Raw genomic sequence first — 18,663 nt, 5'->3', positions numbered from 1 at the left:
AAAAGTCACACAGTCCCCTCTAAAGCAGTATATCACTAGGGAAATACTGTACACGCACTTGCTCTCTTTAGGAACCAGACAAGAATGATCACCATCTTCACAACAAATTAACTCTATGAGAATTTAACCTACACAAACACTCAGTGGAGGGGATCCCTGGGTGGCGCAGCAGTTTGGCGCCTGCCTTTGGCCCAGGGCGCGATCCTGGAGACCCGGGATCGAATCCCACATCGGGCTCCCAGTGCATGGAGCCTGCTTCTCCCTCTGCCTGTGTCTCTGCCTCTCTCTCTCTCTGTAACTATCATAAATAAATAAAAAAAATTAAAAAAAAATAAAAAAAAAACAAACACTCAGTGGAAAACAATTAGAAAATTAAAAATGGAAAAAGAAAAAAAAACAAAAAAAAAATAAAAATGGAAAAAGAAGAGGCACAACTGTCTTTCTTTCCAGAAGATATGAAAAAAAAAAACTCTCCAAAATTGAAAGTAAAATGAAACAATTCAATCTAACTGTATATCAAATTGGCAATACAACCATAAAGAGGAAAAAATTATTTCAATTGTCTTTAGAAGATAGGACTCTGTATAGTCTTAAGGCAATATATCATATTTTTTATTTTTCTTAATTTTTAATTTTTTTCATATTTTTTAAAAGGAAAATCCTGTACCTTACTTAGTAGCAACTTTAGTATTGAGATCATAATTTTGAAGCCATTTCATCTACATCACAGCATAAAAAAGAGTTATATTCACATGATTGGAGCCCAGTATTTTTTACATGAAAGAAGGGATGCAAATACAAGAATCAAAGAAATTGAGAGAAGCTTATGTCATTCAGGGAAAACTAGGAAGGGAACTTCATCAATTTGGTAAGGAACACACCCAAAACAACAATAGTAACAACAGTTAATATCACTTTAATGGTGAACTATTGAATGCTTCTCCACTAAGTTGGGAGCAAGATAATGATATCTATTCTTACCACTTCTATTCACGTTGTACTAAAGAACCTAGCTAGTGCAATAAAACAGTAAAAGGAAATAGAAGGCATACAACTGGAAAAGAAGAAATAAAATTCATTTTATTCACAAATGATTTGATTTGATGGTTGGAAAATCCAGCTGAGTCTACAGTTGTTTCTAGAATAATAAGTTGAATTTAGCAATGGTATCTAGATACAAGGTCAATAGGAAATATATTTTTTGCATATTAGCAATAGCCAACTAGAAAATAAAAATGTTAAAACTACATTTATAAGAGCACAGAATTGCATCAGATACTCCAGAATGAATTCAAAGATATGCAAGACTTCTACATTTGTGGTTTTGAAAACTATAAAACATTGCTAAGAGAAGTTGAAGACCTAATTAAATAGAGAGATATATGTTATTTCAGGAATTGGAAAACTCGGTATTGTTAAGACATCTAGTTTCCCCAACATGATCAATAAAGGTAAGACAATTCTGTAAAAATCTTAGCAGATTTTTAAAAATTGAAACTCATAGCTGATTTCAAAAATTATGTGAAAAAAAAAGTAAAAGGTCTGTGATAGTCAATCTTGAAGAAGAATGGCTTTGAAGGACTAGATGTCAAGAATTAATCTCAATCTAAGAGAGTAATTGAGACACTTTACTATTGACATAAGGACAAATAGTTCAATGGGTCCAGAAATAGAACCATGCATGTATGGTTACTTTGTGTATAAGAAAATCACCAAAGCAATTCATTGGGAAAGGATGAATTTTTTCAATGAATGGTATTGGAACAATTTAATATCGATATGGAATAAAGGCCTTCAAAATATGCTTCATCTTATAACATGCACAATTATTAGAGATTAAATAATAGATTTAAATGTGAAATATTAAACTATTATACTTATAGAAAAACACATGATGTATTCATGAAATTAGGGTAGGTAAAAAATTCATAATTAGGACACAAATGAATTAACCATTAAAAAAAGTTCACAAATCAGACTTCATCAAAATTAAAAACTTTTCATGAAGAGCACCATTATGAGAGCAAAATAAAATCATACATCTACAAAGAGAGTTGAACTGCAATATTTATATAACAGTTTTACTCATAATAGCTAAAAATAGGAAGGTCTCAAATGTCCATCAACAGAAGAATGGGTAAATAAACTGTGTGCATATGGATAATCTCTGGACAATCTTTTAAACTTTTCTATATTTTTTAGGTTTTTCATAAAAAGATTTTGGGTGGAAAAGTACAGGAAAGAAATAAACACAGTGGAGGGCTAAATATGCTGTTTAATTGTCTCTAAGTATTTAGATTTGGAATGAATTTATGAACTTTCATTTCTATGTTATGTTTTATGTAGTATATCTGGGTACTATTACATTTAGTATATATATTTTAATAAATCATGAATCTTATTTTGTCAAGACGGTGTAAAAGAAAAAAGAAGCTATGTACATCCCGCTAACTGCAGCTGCACCTATGATAGATCCTATGCATAGAAAACATGATGTTTTCAATGAGATTTTTAGAGGTATACAGAATTGCCTAACTTTATCATAATTATTCTTTGAGTGCATAACACCAAAGAAGATAATTGTTTTAAAAACATGGAAAATACAGAAATAACTATAGTCAGCAGTAATTTGGATATACTTCTTTGCTATTAAGTTGCAAATTTTTTATATTACTAAAACTATTTCTAGTGAGGTGTTTTGTTTTGTTTTGTTTTGTTTTACCCAAAAATGCAGGCAGTATTTTCACACAAGGAAAGGTACAATGATTTGAAATTTTAAAAAGAAAAAAAAAGAAGGTAATGCATAGCTTTTTGATACAAATGCGTGAAAAAATGTAAGATAAAAATATGAATTGATTGGTGCTTGGGTGGCTCAGTTGGTTAAGCATCCAACTCTTGGTTTTGGCTCAGGTCATGATCTCAGGGTTGTGAGATCAAGCCCTGCATCAAGCTCTAGGGCTTCTCTATGATTCTCTCTCTCCTTCTCCCTCTGCCCTTCCCAACCCTAAAAAATAAAAGAATATGAAATGTCTTGAGGTCCTGGAATCGAGTTCCACATTGGTCTCCTCTCGAAGAACCTGCTTCTCCCTCTACCTATGTCTCTGCCTCTCTCTCTGTGTCTCTCATGAATAAATAAGTAAATAAGAATCTTAATTTATAAGATTAATTTATGAGCCTGAGTGTACATATGTATACTGCAGGGACCATTGCCCAAGATGCTAGCTTTCCCAGGTTCCTCTGAGAAGTTTCTTCCCTGAACTTCCACAGAGGGGAACAGCCCCAGGATGGGGGTGCTCTTGCCTCAGCTGACTACAATAAGTTGTCCTATAGGGATTGCAGTGATTTTTCTGAACCTATCAGAATCTCTATCCTAGGAAGTTTCAAAAGGTACCTGAGCAGTCAACAAATTGTAGTAGAAGTCAAACTCACATAGAGAGAAAACAATATGCAGATACCATGAGGGAGTAGAAGCCATGAGTAAGCCAAAGCCATCAATTAACAAAAAGCATGAATAGGAGAAAGGATTGCTAACAGGTAGTTGGGTGACAGGAGAGGGAAGAAGCAGAAATGAGTTTGAGCTCTGTTGATAATGCTTATATAATGCTCACCTCTTGCCAGTTATGTCCTAAGTGTTTTACATGCACTTACTAATTGAATCCTCAGTTTAAGGTAGAGAGTTCCATTATTCTCGTTTGTACAGATGAGGAAACTGAGGCAGAAAAGTATTAAGTGTCTTGGCAGTCTGGTTCCAAGGGCCCTGCTTTTAGGCACTACACTGTGCTGTTGCGCTACATGGCCCAGCAGGAGGGGGCAGCTGAGCTGCACAGGGTCAGGTCCAGCTCTAAAGCTGATCCTGTTTTTCCCCTTGATGTTTTTTTATGCAATTTGTCCTGATTTTTGTTTTGTTTTGTTTTTGTTTTTAAGGTTTTATTTATTTACTTAAGAGAGAGAGAAAGAGAGAGAGAGTACAGAAGAGGGAGAAGCAGACTCTCTGCTGAGCAGAGTCTGATACCAGCTCCATCCCAGAATCTGAGCTCAAGGCAGATACTTAGCCAACCGAGCCATCCAGTTGCCCCAGTTGTTGCTCTTTTTTTTTTTATTTATTTATTTATTTATTTATTTATGATAGTCACAGAGAGAGAGAGAGAGAGGCAGAGACACAGGCAGAGGGAGAAGCAGGCTCCATGCACCGGGAGCCCGACGTGGGATTCGATCCTGGGTCTCCAGGATCGCGCCCTGGGCCAAAGGCAGGCGCCAAACCGCTGCGCCACCCAGGGATCCCAGTTGTTGCTCTTTTTGTTGTTGTTTAACGAAGTCTGGTTCTATGTCAGAGGATCCTATCTTCTATCAAACAAGGACAGAGGAAAAGGAACGGCCACCAGGAAACAAAGAGAAGTAGTGAGTTGAAAGTAAGCAGGGACCTCATCAGAAAGGGCCTTTAAGCCATGTTAAGGTATTAGAACTTTTCCCCAAAAGCAAGGGGTATCACTGAGTTGTTGTAAGCAGGGAAGATGGGGGGTGGGGGGAGAAGATGACGATGAGCTCCACATTTTATTTATTTATTTAATTTTATTTTTAAGTAATCTCTCTGCTCAATGTGGGGCTCGAACTCACAACCCTAAGATCAAGAGTTACAGGCTCTATTTAACTGAGCCAGCTAAGCACCCTAAGATCCACATTTTTAGAATGATTATCCTGGCTGCCCTTGTGGAAGAGTGAGATAAGAGGCAATGTGAGTGGTGGCAGGCCAAAGCAGTCTGGGGTGAGCAGTGATGATAGCCTGAGTTAGGGAAGTAGGCAGTGGGGATAAAGAGGTGTGGATTAGTCTGAGAGATATTTAAGCAGGAGAATTCAAGATGAGGGAAGGAAAAGTCAGTAATGATAAACCAGGGAAACTGGGTCAATGTTGCCATTTACTGAACTAGAAAACAGTAGGAAAGAGTTCATCAGGTAGGATCAGCTTCATAGGTGTGTGACCTCTGTTGTCACATGGGGCCCTGCACTTAGAAGGCCTCCATGATTGGCTTACTGGTCTGTTAGTGCTGCTCCTAATAATTTTTAAAAGATTATTTATTTATTTATTTATTTATTTATTTATTTATTTATTTGAGAGAGATTGAGAGAGAGCGAGCACAAGCAGGGGGGGAAGGAGCAGAAGAAGTAGCAGACTCCCCACTGAACAGGGAGCCTGACTATGGGCTCAATCCCAAGGTCCTGAGATCACGACCTGAGCTGAATGGAGACACATAAGCATAGCCTGAAGGAGAAGCCACTATGAACCTCTAAATAAAAATCTTAAAGAAAACTATAATCATAAGCATAGCATGCTTAGTGAGTTCTGTGAGCTGCTCTAGCGAATTAATTGAAACTGAAGGGATCATGGGAACTCCTAAATCTATAGTCCATCAAAAGCACAGTTAGTCTCTGAGATTTGCAGTTTGTGTCTGAAGGGGAGACAGTCTTGAGGAGGGCTTTATTTATTTATTTATTTATTTATTTATTTATTTATTTATTAAAGGTTTTATTTATTTATTCATGAGAGACGCAGAGAGAGGCAGAGACACAGGGCAGAGGGAGAAGCAGGCTCCATGCAAGGAGCCCGACGTGGGACTCGATCCTGGGTCTCCAGGATCATATCCTGGGCTGAAGGCAGGAGCTAAACCACTGAGCCACCCGGGCTGCCTGAGGAAGGCATTAAATTGTGGGGTCTTCACTAACTCCAGCTCATTAATATCAGATTTGAATGAAATTGTAGGACACTCACTTGGTGCCAGAGAATTGGTGTTGGAATAGTCGAGCTGTAGTAGGCACTCTGTTGTGCCACCCTGCCCAGGTTCTGGCTTCAGAACTGAAGTACTCATTCTCCCAGCTGAGGGATCAGAACAGCTGGCTGCTGATGGCTCATGGCTCTGTCCCTCCCTGAGAGATGTCCTGGCAGAAGACAGTTGAATTGCCCATGATTATTCCCCTTCATCCTTGGCACAGTCTGCATCCAATGACTAGAGAAGCCTCACCCCTCTTGCCCCAGTGCATAACAACTCTGAACGCGTATCCCAGCTCCAAAGCTCCCTGTGGCATCAGCTATGGGCTCTATGCCCAGTGTATTGTAGAGACACTTCTCCTTCTGCCCAGGCTTACTGCTCTTACTCCCTTACAGATGGTGTTTCCTAAGGCACCCCAAGTACACTACCTGCACAAATTTCAATCTGTTTCCTAGGGGAACTGGATTGAGGATAGAGTCACTATGAACCTCTAAAAAGGAATAAAGTATGCAGCCTTTTGCCTAATTTGACAGTGGAGTCCTTTTACTAGAGCATCACGTGGAGTGGGAGTGTTCCTGACTGGCTGGCTTTCAGAAGGGGAAAAAAGATTATTTATTTGAAAAGAAGAAAAAAACTTAAGCGGGGCTGGGACTGATTGATTGGCTTGCAGAAGTGCATTCTGTGAGGCAAGTTGTCCTTGATGGATTAAATGAAATCTGATAATGGTAGCTACTCATTCCTATGGCTACAGAAAAATCAGGTTTTCTCTCATTGCGAGTGTACAAACTAATTTTTATAATATTGAGGAGATATTCTTTTTACCATCATTGAAGAGAATAAGAAAACTGAAAAGAGAAGATTAAGTAACTTGTCTAAGGTCCAAAGTAGCAGGGGCAAATTTCATATCTTCAGATTTAAAACTTGCTACAAAGCTACAGGTAATCAAGACAGTATGGTACTGGCCAAGGATAAACATATGGATCAATGTAACAGAATGGAGAGTCCAAAAATATACCCTTTACATCTATGATCAGTTGATTTTTTTCATTTTATTTATTAATATTTTTAAAAATTTAAATTCAGTTAGCCAGCATATAGTAGTACATCATTAGTTTCAGATGTAGTGTTCAGTAATTTATCAGTTGCATACAGATCAATTGATTTTTGACAGGGTGTCAAAACAATTCATTGGGTTAAATGGCAAAACGACAGCCATATGCAAAAGAATGAACTTGCTGTTGTACTGTACAAAAATTAACTCAAAATGGATCATACACCCAAATGTAAAAGCTAAAACTTTATAATTTTTAGAGGAAAACTTAGAAGGGCACCTGGGCAGCAAAGTCAGTTAGCGTCCAACTCTTGGTTTTAGCTCAGGTCATGATCTCAGGGTCCTGGGATTGAGACCCAAGTTGAGCTCCAGGCTCAGCATAGAATCTGCTTGAGATTTTTTCTCTCTCTTCCTCTGCCCCTTCCATTCATGCGTGTGCTCTCTCTCTCTCTCTCAAATAAATAATCTTTTAAAAAAAGAAGAAAAAAACTTAAGGATAGATCTTCATGGATTTAGATTAGGTAAAGCCTTCTGAGATGTAACACCAAACACATGCAGCAGAAGAAAAAGGAAAATTTCATTGGACTAAATTGGATTTCATCCAAATTAATAGCATTTGTGCTGAAAATGATATCATCAAAAAAGTGAAAAGACAACCCACAAAATGGGGGAAAATATTCACATATCATATGTTTGATAAGGAACTTGTATCCAGAATTTATAAAGAACTCTTACAATCTAGATTTTAGAAGGCAAATGACCCCATTAAAAACATGGACAGAGGACTCAAATAGGCATTTCTCTAAAGAAGTACAAATGGCTGGTGAGGACATGAAAAGATGCTAAGCATCATTAGCTTTCAGGGAAGAATCCAATGAAAACAGAAGCAGTCCACATGAGAGAGATTACAACGGATGAGGCCAAGTTTTGAGAGAAAGAAGGAGTTCAAACCGAGGACACAGTTGGAGGATTTACTTTTGGAAAATAATCAGGATATTTCTATAAGGCAATAAGGAAAGGGCAATCTGGTAGGCAAACATGTTTGCAGATGATAAAAGAAAACCTGATGGATTCCCCTTCCCATGGCTCCTACCTTCACAATAAATCTTGAGGCAGGGTGATCCAAAAGAAGTGAAAAGCTGAATATTTCATTTAGCTCTGAATAATGAAGATTTTTAATGAGTTCAAGGTTTTAGTAGAATATATAGAATCATTCTTTTTTAATTTTCTAATTAAAAAGTTATATAGCCCCTTTATAGAAAAATTTAAGGCAATTAAAGAAGAAAAAGCTGCTTGTAGTCTCATGACCCTAATATAATCACCATTATTGTTTTGATGAATTTTCTTCTGGTCTTTTTTAAGCATTAAAAATAAACTCACTGTGTTCAAAATGTACCAGTAATTAGTATCTTCAAGTTTTGGTTTTAGGTTTTTCTTTTCTTATAAGATTCCCCACCCCTTCTTCCTGCCCTGCTACCTCATGATGGCATCTAGCCTTAATAAGGAGACATTTTTAGGGGCTGCATAAACTTGATAAACAAATTTATTATAATTTAACTGTAAGTCCCCACCAATTGGACTTCATTACAATTTCCCAATATTATAGTAACTTCAGAAAAAACATTTGTATACCTAATATGGATTATTTCTTTAGAATAAATTAACAAATAGAATTGTTTGGTCAGGAACCATAGGTAATTTTATACCTTATGATATAAAGTGTTGACTCAGGGATCCCTGGGTGGCACAGCGGTTTGGTGCCTGCCTTTGGCCCAGGGCGCGATCCTGGAGACCCAGGATCGAAACCCACATCGGGCTCCCAGTTCATGGAGCCTGCTTTTCCCTCTGCCTGTGTCTTTGCCTCTCTCTCATTCTCTCTGTGACTATCATAAATAAATAAAAATTAAAAAAGAAATTTAAAGTGTTGACTCAAATACACACTTGGGAAACTGTTTCACCTCAACAATAATTAAAATGAAAATAAGGTATCATTTTTGACCCACCATCAATTTGGCCTACCACATTAGCCCAAAAAATTAATAAATGAAAAAATTTATATTAGTAAGTTGTTATGAAGTTTTTTATAAAGCAATTTGACAGAAAATATCAATGATCATGAACATTTTTACACTCTGGTTGTAAAATATTTTAAGGACATTGCCAAATTAGAGCGTCTTTTGCAAAGGTATTCAAGATTTCCAATTTCGGAAAAAGGTAGTCTGCTCAAAATTTCAAAGGTCAAAAATAAGGAAAATGAGCAGCCTTCAGTTGGGTATGACCACTACAAATTCAGCAAACAAGACATTACATAACAAATTCTATGTTTTCATTACTCATCAAAAACAATTAAAATGAGCAAGAAAAATATTCTCATCAAATATACAACTTGAACAAATAGATGAAATTTCTGCAACTTCAAATTTTGTAACAAATGGAAAATTTAACTATTGATTAAAAACATGAAAATATGGGTAGATTCCATTTGTACTTTTGCCCCAGTCTCTGCGTGGGCCTGTGAGGGCAGAGAGGGTGTATTGAAAGGAAGATATTAACCAGCAGGTCAATATTTCCGTGGGGAAGGATTTGCTTTTTTTTTTTTTTAAAGATTTTACTTATTTATTCATGAGAGACACACACACACAGAGGCAGAGACACAGGCAAAGGGGGAAGCAGGCTCCATGCAAGGAGCCCAATGTGGGACTCGAACCCCGGAATCTAGAAATCACGCCCTGGGCGTGATTGAGGCAGGTGCTCAACCGCTGAGCCACCCAGGCATCCCAGGGATTTGCTTTTTAATTTTACTAAGCTCTATTTTTGTATTTTTTTGTTTCTAAATCAAATATAACAATATTTGAGGAACACAAACCTTAAATATAGTTACAAAAATATAAATAATATAAATTTTTAAAATAAAACATATTCTTATTTATTTTATGCAAAATTATTATATATATAAAAATGATGGTGAGCTTTATGTGTCAGCTTAAAGCTGACAGCCTTGGTGAAGCTATACTACTCAGTTATTCAATCACACTAATCTAGGTGCTGCTGTGGAGGTATTTTGTAGATGTAGTTAACACCTATCATCAGTTGACTTTGAGTAAAGATTACCCTCCACGATATGAGTGGGTCTCATCTCATTAGTTGAAAGGCTTTCAATGCAAAAACTAAGGTTTCCTCAGCAAGAAAAAATTCTGCCTCAAGAACACAGCATCAGTTCTTACTGGCAAACCCCTAGCCTTGCTGATCTGTCCTATAGATTTCAGATTTAGCAGCCTCAATAATCGCCCAATCCAATTTACTGAAATAAGTCTCTTTAATCCTAACCGATACATTGTTTTAAAAGCAAGATATTTTTTCTTCTAAAATATTCAAGATTATTTATTAAAACTAAGTGTCCAATATACATCATAATTCATTAACATAAAAATTTAAACTCAAAGCATTTAAGTGAAATTGTACTTCAGTTTTTGGAAGTTTATTTAAATTCCAGCCCTCAATGTTCACCTAGTTGCACTGTGAAGAATTGCTATGCTTTATTTAGATATATTATGTCAGTTAGCGCCGGTTAGGAAAAGAGAAATCACACCAGTTGATTGAACAACAAATATTTAAGGAATTGGTCAGACTGGTATCAGAGGACTAAAACACTGAAAAGAGACCAGAAAGGTAACATTGAAGATAGCACGAGTAGAAGTTACCATGCCTCAGGGTGGGAGAACAAAGAAGAAACTAGAAGTTTGGAGGAGAGCAGTGCAGAGCTGGGGTGGAGACTTTTGAACAGAAGAGCCACCTGGCTGGCTAGCGGATGCTGTGATTCTGGCTCTGGGACCACTGCAAAATGCTGGTCACAAACCAGGTATCGCTGCTGAGCTGAAGGGCTGTTGTGGAGGTGATGATGTCAGGAACACCCAGCTAACAGGAAGGAAGAGCAAGCCCCCCCTTCTCTGGCCTTCCGGCTGCCCACCACTCCATCGTGTTCCCTATTGGCAGAAAATAGAAGTGTAGTGTGCAGAGATCCAGTAACCACCTCAGCACAAAATACAGAAGGTGGTGTAGTATCTGAGAGACAATACACATTTAAAAGTACAACAACTTGGGATCCCTGGGTGGCGCAGCGGTTTAGCGCCTGCCTTTGGTCCAGGGCGCGATCCTGGAGACCCAGGATCGAGTCCCGCGTCGGGCTCCCGGTGCATGGAGCCTGCTTCTCCCTCTGCCTGTGTCTCTGCCTCTCTCTCTCTCTGTGTGCCTATCACAAAAAAAAAAAAAAAAAAAAAATAGTACAACAACTTATTTGGTGTTATAAATGTTCCTCTGTGACCATATGCAACTGTTGTGAATACGACATCAATTTGTTGCTTCCTCCAGAGCCCTGAATTAGAACACAAAGAATAACAAGAATGCTTGGCACTATTGGGAAATACTTCACTGTGAAAGAATCTGTTGCCTTCCTGCTTTCTGAGAAGAATTTGACAAGTTAACAAATTTGTCTTTTTCTAACCTAAGCACTTCTGCTTCTCAAATCTGCCCTGGACTCCAAAAGGATGTTGGCCTCCAGTATTGGCAGTGGAACAACCCACAAATTTTCATGGCATTTTGACACAGTTGCCTTTTGTGTTGAGGATGTAGGGCAAGCCATGTGAAGAAGGATTCCCCCGGGGTCTGAGCAGGAGCAGATGCTTAGGTTACAGGTTGGGCTGTGCCAGGGCTGATGGTAGGATCCCAAGTGGCAGGCATGCTCTCTAATATTTGTGTATGTGCGTGGGTATGTGTTCATGTTATGCAAGGTTTGCGGTGTGCAGGGCAAGTCTAGAGCATCAAGTTCAAGGCAAAAGTTTTTTTTTTTTTTTCCTGGATCTAAGAGTAGTATCGCTCAGTGTACCCTGGCAGTGTGGGGAAATTAATGCCTCATAGGGAGAAATTTTAACCGATGAAAGAAGGGAACCTATGGATAAATTTTTCCCTTTTTCCCTCTTCCTTTCCTAAGATGATGCTGAGATGTCATTTATGTGGTTTCTCAGAGGCACAATCTCATGGTTTTGAGTTATCAATTTTTGGTGGCCAACTTGCTAGATCCTTTTCATGTCGGTTTTTTTTTTAATTTTTTATTTATTTATGATAGTCACAGAGAGAGAGAGAGAGAGAGAGAGAGGCAGAGACATAGGCAGAGGGAGAAGCAGGCTCCATGCACCGGGAGCCCGACGTGGGATTCGATCCCGGGTCTCCAGGCCAAAGGCAGGCGCCAAACCGCTGCGTCACCCAGGGATCCCTCATGTCGGTTTTTTTCTCTTTCCCTGTCTCACTGTTTTTGGGCCTCACTCCTTATCCCTTGGCCTGAATTCCCTGGAAAAGCATCCACACATAAACCTAGGGTTTCAGGCTCTTTTTACTGGGAACCTAGGCCAAGACACTGTCAGTACTCCAGTGTGAGAGCCATAATAGGAGAGTGTTTGTATTCTAGTAAAGAAGAGTGAGGTTAGTTCTCTAAAGGAGAGCCAGTTCTAGGGTGAGACTATCCTACTATCCCAGGGTAGTATCGGTGCAGGCTGGCCTCTACAAGAAGTATCTCCTGTGTGTGCTCTAGGGGCTTCTCTTCCTCACACTCACCTGGCCTTGCTGCTGGAGGGTAGAGCATATCAATCTGTCACTCCTGCATTTGGAGTCCTAGTCAGTTGAATGCAGATATAGGAAACCAATATAACAAAGCTGTCATAGCAACTGGGCAGTGTCCAGGAACTCCAAAACATAGAGGTTTTACTGAATTGTGTTGGAGTATGTGGAAACTTGCACTGTTACTGATATTTTTCTAAATGCATTTGTGTAAGTAGACAAACAGGTTCACCATTGTTTTGCAACAAAAATGATTTTCCTATCATTAGATTTCAAATGCGGAGAACCAAGTTAATCATTCTCAGAGTGTGGCACACTGTCACTGTTGGTTCCAGGAAGTCTTTTATTTTATTATTATTATTTTTTAAAGATTTTATTTATTCATTCATGAGACACACACACACAGAGAGAGAGAGAGAGAGAGAGAGAGGCAGAGACACAGGCAGAGGGAGAAGCAGGCTCCATGCAGGGAGCCCGACTTGGGACTCGATCTCAGGTCTCCAGGATCACACCCTGGGCCAAAGGCAGTGCTAAACCACTGAGCCACCTGGGCTGCCCCTGGGAGGTCTTTTAGACATTAATGCTTAGCCTTCTTTTAAAAGTTATTTTATTTTATTATTTTTTTCCTTTTTCAAGTTTTTCTTTAAATTTAGTAACATATAGTGTAATATTGGTTCCAAGAGTAGAATTCAGTGATTCATCACTTACATATAACACCCAGGGCTCAACACAAGTGCTCTCCTTAATCCCCATCACCCACTTAGCCCATCCCCCCAACCCATCTTCCTATAGCAACCCTCAGTTCTTTCTCTATAGTCGAGTCTCTTTAAATGTCATTTTTACTTTTCATTTATTTTTATTTTAATTTTTAAAAAAGATTTAATTTATTTATTCATGAGAGACACTGAGAGAGAGAGGCAGAGACACAGGCAGAGGGAGAAGCAGGCTCCATGCAGGAAGCTCGATGTAGGACTCTATCCCGGGATTCTGGGATCACGCCCTGAGCCAAAGACAGACACTCAACCGCTGAGCTACCCAGGCGTCCCTAAATGTAATTTTCAAAACACTTTTTCATTGACAAGTTTTTATGCTTTCTTTTCTAATTATTGAAGTAATTTATTTTAGGGGCACCTGGGTGGCTCAGTGGGTTAAGCCTCAGACTCATGATTTCGGCTCAGGTCATGATCTCATGGGTTGTGAGATCAAACCACACATGGGGCTCTGTGCTGAGAGGGGAGTCTGCTGGAGATTTTCTCTCTCTCCCTTTACCCCTCCTCCTGCTCACTCTCTGTCTCTTAAGAAGAAAAAGGTAATTTCTTTTAATTACAGAAAATTTTGGAGGTTTAGTAAAATAGAAAAATATCCATCACCATACACCCAAATGGTACCTTTGTTAACGTTTTGATAATTCCTTCTAGTCCTTTATCTATGCATTTTATGTTTTAGGATTTCAGTGTCAAAAGTAATATATGCTCATTGCAAAAGATGTTGCTCGTATAGAAAAATATAAGGAATAAAATAAAAATCACCCATAATTACATGTCCTAAATGTGTATCACTAACATGCTAGTACATCCTTGTGGTGGATTGTATGCGAAAATTGCCACAATTATCCTTCCTTCTTTATCTACTCCCTTTGCAATATGGCTTGGCAGCTCCTTAAATCAAGAGGTGGTATCTGTTTTCCTTGCCCTTGAATATGAGGTGTTCCTGTGATTTACTTTGGCGAGTAAGATGCAGAACTAATATGCCAGTTCTCAGCTCAGGATTCACTCTTGATTTCAGAACCCTGGGAAGCAACGTGATCAACCCCAGGTTAGTTTCCTTGGAATGAGAGACCAGGAAGAGCAGAGATGAGCTGTCACAGCTGAGACTATCTAGCGAGGTGCAGCCAACAGGCTGCTGACCACAGATGCATGATAAAGCTCAAGGCCAGAACCACCCAAATGACCCCAGCCAAAATGCTGCTCCACAAAAAATGAACTAAAGAAATGGTTGTTTTAAGCCACGAAGTTTTAGAATGGCTAGTTATGCAGCAGCAAAAGTTAATAATATGGTTTTTCCAGACTTCTTTTCTATACTTCACACCCATAGACTTTTTTAAACAACTGAAGTAAAATTTTACTCTGTGCATTATCTTGTAATCTGCTTTATTTTTAGCATATAATACATATCATATATAAACTCTATAGGTGCCCACTGCTATGTTCATTTTATTTTTTTATTTTTATTTTTATTTTTTTATGTTCATTTTAATATCATGATATATCAATATCATAATTTATTTCAGTAATTCCCTAGTGGTGAACACTTATTTTTCTACTATAAAAAAGCCCTTGGGGTACCTGGGTGGCTCAGTCAGTTAAGCTTTTGCCTTTGGCTCAGGTCATGATCTTGGGGTCCTGGAATCAAGTCCTGATTTGGGCTCCCTGCTCAGCAGAGAGTCTGCTTTTCCCTTTCACATTCTCTCCCTTTTCTTTCAAATAAATAAAATCTTTTTTTTAAAGCCCTCAATAACATCTTGTAGTTGTATTTTTACAAATTTGTAGTACTATTTCCTTGCGTTAATTTTTTTAGAAATATTATTATTATTATTAAAGGTTTTATTTTTAAGCCATCTCTACACCCAAAGTGGAGCTCGAACTCATGACCCTGAGATCAAGAGTCTCATGCTCTATGGACTGAGTCAGGCAGGCACCCATAGAAATATTATGGGGTCAGAGGCCATGTATATATTTAAGGATATAAACACATGTTGCTAAACTTCCTTCCAGAGAGGTGACACCACATTGCCAATTCTGTTCTTTATCATCTCCATTATGGATTTCAGTTCTTCTGTTTCAGAGTCATTTCACCCCCTCTCCCTTTTCTTTTCATTCTATTGTCTTTCCATTTTCATCCATCCTATGCTTTTCTGAATCTGTTTAGAAGAGGTCAGTTACTTTGCCTACATTTAAGGAAGTAAAATTTTCCAAATTTTTTTCTTCTTCTCTGATACCTGTGGATTATCTGAGTCTGCAGAAGATGCCCTTTCTCTCGTTTTGGTATTTTTCTACAGACTATTATTTGTTCATTACTCTCAATATCCTCTAGGGAAACAAGATTCATCCAGAGATCTCACTTGGATGTGTCTTTTGCCCTCATGCTGTTCTCTCTTCACTTGGGGTTAGTAGGGTCCATGAGTCAGACCTACAGAGAATGGCTGGCAGGTACACTCTGGTCTGGCCCAGTTCAAGCAGTCTTCCACCAAATGTCATCTGCTACAAGGCAACAGGATCTTCTATACCTATTTGTTGGCCCTCCCACCCTCTGAACAGATGTAGTTGTTAAAAGATTATCATCTCAAGCACACACTTCTCAAAGACTCCTGCTCTGTCTCTCTGCCCTCACCTCTAGGACTCTTCTTGAGGGGCAGTCACATCACAGCTTAGTTGAACTTTGTATCAAATGGCTCTGTAGTTACTACTTAGATCATCATATAAAGACATTTGCACTGGGTTCCCTGAGTGGTTAGTCAGTTAAGTGTTGGGCTCTTGCTTCCAGCAAGGGTCATGATCTTAGGATCATGGGATCGAGCACCATGTTGGGCTCTTTGTTGGGCATGGAGCCTGCTTGGGATTCACCCTCTCCCCTCTCCTTGTGCCCTTGCCTACTCCACCACCCCAACACCTGTGCACGCACAAACTCTTTCTCTCAAAATAAAGGAAAATAAAATAGAGACATTTGTATTCTTTTTTAAAAATTTTCTTTATTTATTAATGAGAGACAGAAAGAGAGAGAGAGAGAGAGGCAGAGACACAGGCAGAGGGAGAAGCAGGCTCCATGCAGGGAGACTGATGTGGGACTTGATCCTGGGTCTCCAGGATCAGGCCCTAGGCTGAAGGTGGCACTAAACCACTGAGCCACCCAGGCTGCCCCAAGACATTTGTATTCAAAAGTGACAGACACGATGCCCCTCTGTCTATCTAGAGTTCAGTGTCTGCTGGAACTTGGCAACTCATTTGTACTTGCTCTCCAGCATCACTCCATGTTCTAAGCACTTGGTCAGCAATACCTGAAGTCCTCTTAACAACCTCACAAGGCAAGTAGGAGTCAGATATTCTTGTCCTTGAGCTTCATGGGGAAACAGGCATGGAGGGACATGGTGATTCACCTGCCTTGTTGGTGGGCATCTGTGGTTCCTTTGCTTCCCCTCCAGTGCTTTTACAATGGCATTATGCTGCCAGTTTGCTTATGAGGTTTGCTGGGCTGCTGTGGAAGGTCAATTTAGATGAGTCATTCAAACATTTGAATTGCCTTGCTGCTGCTTAGAAAGTGCCCTCAATGTAGGCTTCCCTGCTGGGCATTAGAGGTGTGGTGCTGAATAAAACTGCGTGCCACTCAGCTTGTCCCCAAAGCCCTGTGTCATGTGTTTACCATTCAGGCTCCATAAGTCTTAATCCACTTCATCCTCAGTAACAGCTTAGTCAGTATGAAGTGCTTCTAATAATAGCAGCAGATGAACATGCACAATACCTGTCATCTTGAAGGTGCTTTAGAAAACTATGCACTGCTGTTTCTGTGTCTGTCTGGTCATAACCTTAACATTGCATCTGGCACTTGATTCTCATGGTGACGTAGATGGAAATATTTAGTAACTGGGAAGTCATGGGGTTATACCCAAGCGGTCCACTAGAGAGTTTAACTAGTCCCAGCTAACCACATTAGACACATCACCTGCCATGAACTTGCATTTCTAGGAGAATGGAAACCAGCCTTTACTAAGTATGTTTTAAGAATCTTTCGGTTTCCATGGAATTTAGAACTATAATGGTCCAGCAGGTGCAGAGGGAAGCCAGCTGTGAAAGGGTTAATAGGTCAAGTGACCTAAGGGCTAATATTAGAAACTCAGAAAGTGATCATTTGTCTGACTTACAGAAATGGAAGCTGGTAGGAAGAAGAAAGAAGGAGAGAGCAAGAGGTAGCGAGACAGAAAAAAGAAAATCTCATCGCTCATGTTTCAGGAAAGGGGCCATTTAAACTATTGATTGAAGAGATCCTGAGGCTGGTGGGTTCCCATGGGGTGAGGAGAATAAACGAGACAATTTGCCAGCAAAAGAAAATGTGGCTAAAGCGCTGTGGGATCCAAGAGAACTGGGAGGCATTTTAACCCCTCTCCTCATTCTGCAGATAAGATGTGGTCCTTTGCCCTGAGCCACCCTTCAAGGATGAAAGACAGAAGCAGTGGGGACAAGAGAAGAAGGATGATGACAGGGAGAGAGGAAGAGAGAATCTGAGATAGGCTAGTTTCTTCACGTTCATGAAATGGAAATATACATAACATATCAAATATGTAAACATATACAACATTTAAACATCTGTGACCCTTCCAGGAGAAAAATACCGATTCCATGATTTCACTCCATGAATGAATCCACTTTTGTCTATTTTGATAAATAAAATGTTATTCATGGACTCAAATCTATTTAGAATCCTTTTGCTATTCTACAATCTTATTGATTTGAAGACTTAATGTAAAACCTGTTCTCTGCAGAAGGTTCTCATTTTGATCTCCATACTATGACAGTTCAGTTGCTAGTCAATCATACAAAGAGGAAAAAATCTTTCAAGAAATGGGCCTGAAGATAGAAAACCATTGTAACATTTAATATACCAGTCATACTTCTGGAGGGGAGTATACTCAACATCAAAAGAATTGTAGTGGGTAGGGCAGTTTCGGGTTACACTTCCTTTTCTTCAGCCATACTTTTAGAGGAGTGCCATGCTAAGTCATAAAACCAGAATTACATGCTAAATTGTACTCACAGGCTTGGTATGATTACAGAGGTTTCTGGAGTGACTAAATATTTTCACTAAATAGCTAAATTATGTATTTATTTTTTTCCCTTCAAATTTATATTATGAAAAATTTCAAAGATCGGAAAAGTTGAAGGAATACTTCAGTAAACACCCCTATATCTTCTTCATAGATTTGGTAATAATTAATATATTGCTGTATTTGCTTTTTTTCCTCTGGACATTATCTATCTATCTATCTATCTATCTATCTATCTATAAATATCTCCTTTGAAATGAAGTTGTAGTTATCATGACATTTACTCCTAAATACCTCATCAAGTTTGACCCTTGTCATGCCACTAGAAAGTGAGAATTTTTGAACAGGTAAAGCCAAGTTTTGTTTAGAAAAGATGGTCAAGATGAATTGTTAATGTAACTTCTAGTAATGGAGGTTTCTAGCAC

This window comes from Canis lupus, chromosome 2 (assembly GCF_003254725.2).
Source record: "Canis lupus dingo isolate Sandy chromosome 2, ASM325472v2, whole genome shotgun sequence".
NCBI lineage: Eukaryota > Metazoa > Chordata > Mammalia > Carnivora > Canidae > Canis > Canis lupus.
The sequence above is the reverse complement of the archived record's forward strand: the minus strand, read 5'-3'. Positions refer to the sequence as shown.